Raw genomic sequence first — 4,186 nt, 5'->3', positions numbered from 1 at the left:
TTGTTCCATGACTGGTGATTGTTTGTGAGGTGAGATTAGGAGGAATTCAGATTTTAGCGGATTGAGCTTCAGGTGGTTACTTGTCAGCCATCTTTGTGTTTCCAGCAGGACTGAGTTGAGGGATTGAATGTCTTCGGGGGAGGCGATCTTCAGGTAATATTGGGTATCATTCGCATACATGTGATATTGAATGCTGGATGATTTCAGAATTTCTGTCAGAGGCTCCATGAACAGGTTAAAGAGCATAGGAGAAAGTGCTGAACTAGTGGAACCCCCAGAGTGACCGGTGCAGGATGGGACAGGTATTGGTTCACCTTGAAGCTTTGGGATCTGTTCTGAAGGAACAAAGAGAACCAATTAAGTACAGGCCCAGACCGCCCCATCCTGTTTTCCAGGAGGTTGATTAGGTTATCGTGTTTGACAGTATTGAATGCTGATGAAAGGTCAAGGAGGATCAATAGGCACAACTCATTATGGTCCAACATTCGTAATGCATCATAGACAATGTGCATTAGCGCAGACTCTGTGCTGTGGCCCAGGCGGAAACCAGATTGGCATAGGTCCAGGAGATGGAAATGGTCGATGTGGTTGCAGAGTTGGGCAAGCACACATTTCTCCAGAAGCTTTGCCAAGGTGGGGATGTTAGAGATTGGTCAAAAGTTATGAAGGTCCGTGGGATCAGCAGATGGTTTCTTTAGAATCAGGGTAACTTGACCTGATTTTAGGCAACCTGGAATAGCACCTTGCCGAAGTGATGCATTGATGATCATAGTCCAAAATGTTAGTAAGGAGGATATAACTTCCGGGAAAAGGTTCGATGGCAGAGGGTCGTTGTAGTGATTGGAAGGTTTCAAAGTTGACAGTATTTTGCGTATAGTGCATTCATCCAAGTTTTGGAACAGGCTCCAGTATGCATTGTTTTTGGGGAGGTAGGGCTGCGCAGGGTCAATGATAACCACACTTGGGCGATGGAGGTTGTGCAGTGGACTAATCAACGGGCAGAGCGTAATTCAGTTTTAATATTAATAGTCTTATCCATGAAGAAATCAGCAAATTCTTCACAGTTCGGCAATGTCCCTTGACCCAGTGGCAAGAGATTAGGATGACTGTTAGCTTGGAACTTGATGAGTTCGAACATTTTTTTTGGACGATTTTTTTCTTGGCGTAGTTGAGTTCTGAGAAAGGTGGCCTTCAAGCAGCTAATGCGTTTATTGTATACGCTTCTCAGGGATCTCAAATGGTAGAGATGTTCAAGGGAGAGATGGGTTCGCCACAGCTTTTTTATAAGTCTTACGTTTCTTCTTTTTCGGAATTAAGACTATCATTGAACCGTGGTTTGGAGAGTTTAGCTGACATTCTTTAAAGCTGTAGCGGTGCAACCAATGCTAGTACATTAAGCATTGAGTAGTTATAATGGGCTGTAAGGTCGTGGACATCCGACAGGTTCAAGGGAGGAAACAGCCTGTTATCACTGAGAGCAGTCAGATCCTGTGAGTTGAAATTCCGTAGACATCTTTTCAACTGTTTTGGGTTCTTAGGCTGGGCTCTACTTGCTCTTACCAATTCAAAAATGAGGAAGGTGATGCAAAAGTGGTGTGCCCAATCACTTTTTTTTTAAACAGAATTTATTCGTTTTTTGCAAGAGAGCCATTTAAACCACAGTGAAAAGAACGCCATTGCGCAGATGGCTCGTGCTGCCACAGGATAAAAGCAAACATCAAATACTCATCTCTCCCCCAAACACCCCTCTCCCCGCCCCCACCAAGTGGTCCGCCCAAACACGTGGGAGGATCGAATCCAGTAGGATGTAGTTGAGCTTAGCAATGACAAGAGATAAGGCAGCTCCTTTGATAATAGTAGGACTGTCACAGGTTTGGATTAGATTGAGGTTAAGTAGGAAGGATTAAAGGCTATTGACCACCACATTATTTTCATCGTTTCAGTGGAGGTTGAAATCTCCCAGGAAGTTCTGAGTGCCATGAATATCAGCATTGGCCGAGATGATGTCCATGGTCTGTTCTGTGAAGGGACGGTTGTCACGAGGGGGGTGATAAAACATGTGCAGTTTGCATGAGAGATTGTTGGAATCAGTTGCTTTGTTGCAAAGGAATTCACAAGACAGCAGGAGGTCGGCATGTAGTACTTTCACTGATAGATTGCTCCGATGTAAACATGCTATGCCTCCACCTTGACCACTAGTTCTGTCCAACCTAATGAGATCATAATTGGGAGGCATTAAAAAGTCCAGGATTGGAGCTGCTGAGTCATTTAGCCATGTTTCTGTCAACATAATAAGGTCAAGATCCTGGGCGAGGATGAGGTCGGCAATGTCAGCCGAATGTTTAACAGCTGATCTACAGTTTAAGAGCACGCATTTGAGTCTTATGATGGTGTCCGTTGGTGTAGGTAGAGCGGTGTTGACTCTCGTGAGGTTTTTCTCGTTTAAAGTTCTGGTGTATGGCCTAGGTTCTCTGAAGGAATCAGTAGGGATGGATTCAATTTGTTGCAAGTTTGATATGGTGGAGGGATGTGCCGGATCATATAAAAGTAGGAGAGAATGATTATCCTTATCAAGTAGGGAGGCTCTACATCTGGAGGGTCGTTAGGCTGCGAAGCGGAGGCCCAACTATGGGGTGTGTGTATTATGTGGGGTGGTGACCGCCGAGTATGGGGGGAAAAGGGAGCCACCCACTAGCTGGGAGTGAGTGGGGATGGTGATTGTTCATAATGGAGCAACTTAGTCTTTAGTTAGCTGACAGTTCCTCAGTGATATGTAAAAGGCTACGTACCTCTGCCTTAAGTTGTTGTAGGCAGAGTGCTATCTTGTTAAGTCAGCCTTCCAATGAAGTGTGTGAAAGGGATTGGAGAGAGCTAGTTGGAGTGGGGTAAAGTAGGGCAGGTGGTGAATGAATGTGTCCTGAGGGAAGATGTTCTGGGAAATGGAGCTGCATGCTCGGAGGGATGGGTAGGATGGGGGAGGAGGGGTCGGATGGATAGAGACCCCTAGAGGCCTGTGGGAGCTGGTCAGGATTGCGGATTGGGCTGGGGTAAGGAATACTGGGGAGAATCTAGGGGAGTTAGAGCTAGCTAACAGTGAGGGGGGAGCATGTAGACTAGCGTGATGACTGTGCTGTCGCAGCTCGTTCACAACGGGCATTGAAGGGGAATTGTTATTATGAGTTGAGATAGCTAGAAGGGGGTTCTTCGGAACAGATGTAGGATCTGAGGATGGTGGTGGAGAGGTAGGTTTATAGACTTTGCGAAGACTAGGGGCCCACTGCGGGGCCAGCTCCTCTGAGGGGGGAGAAGATAAAGTTGGCCACTGTATTCAAGATGGTGGGGGAAAAGTTGTCAAATACCTCTAGATTGCGATCTGAAGCTTGTATAAGGATGGTTCCGTTTTTGTAAAGGGAGATGGTGGCTTCAGCTCTGTAAGCTGAGGAGGGCGCAACCATCATTCTAAGACCATGAGGAGTTTTCAGGGAAGTGGAGATCTTGAGCAAAGACTACATGGCCTTCCGCCATTGAGCATGACGTTTAGTGTAAAGATGAGATCATTTATGGTAACCCCCTTTCTGCTGGAGAAGAAGAGGTCTGAGATAAGTGTTTCAGATGGGTTTTAAGTAGTCTGTGTTTGAGGTTTTTTGCAGCATTTTATGATTGGTTAGGGGAGTATATGATTCAGAAAGCATTATGGCCAGCTGGCTCCAGGTTGGGAGAGATGAGGTTCAAAGGTTTAGGATCCATATCCACACACGTCTTGTCTCCGAACTAAGGAGGCGTAGGTAAGCCAAGAGACTGGACAGGTGTCTGCTCCAACCATAGGAGGCATCAGAATGCTAAGAGTCTGGGCAGAGGTCAGGGTTGTGTGTCGAAGGAGATCAGTGTGATAGCAGATGAAGAGATTCATGGGGTGAAGTTGGGGTGTGCCATTGAAATACAGTTGCTAGCAACGCATCTTCAGGTTCCTTTAGGAAGACCAAGACCCATGAGATCTAGACTATCTAGTACTAAAAGACAGGAGGTTGGGCTTCAATAATTTAAAGGTAGTTCATGGGAATGGGTTTACATCCTTCTTTATATGGTAGACAGATCATGTGGGCATTTCACGCATGTTCTTAAGGAAAATACCACCTCTGAACTATGTGGTAATGGGACAAACTAAGCAAGGCCCCCTCAGTGGTGA

This window comes from Lissotriton vulgaris, unplaced genomic scaffold (assembly GCF_964263255.1).
Source record: "Lissotriton vulgaris unplaced genomic scaffold, aLisVul1.2 SCAFFOLD_2278, whole genome shotgun sequence".
Lineage (NCBI taxonomy): Eukaryota > Metazoa > Chordata > Amphibia > Caudata > Salamandridae > Lissotriton > Lissotriton vulgaris.
This window is presented reverse-complemented; position numbering follows the sequence as displayed.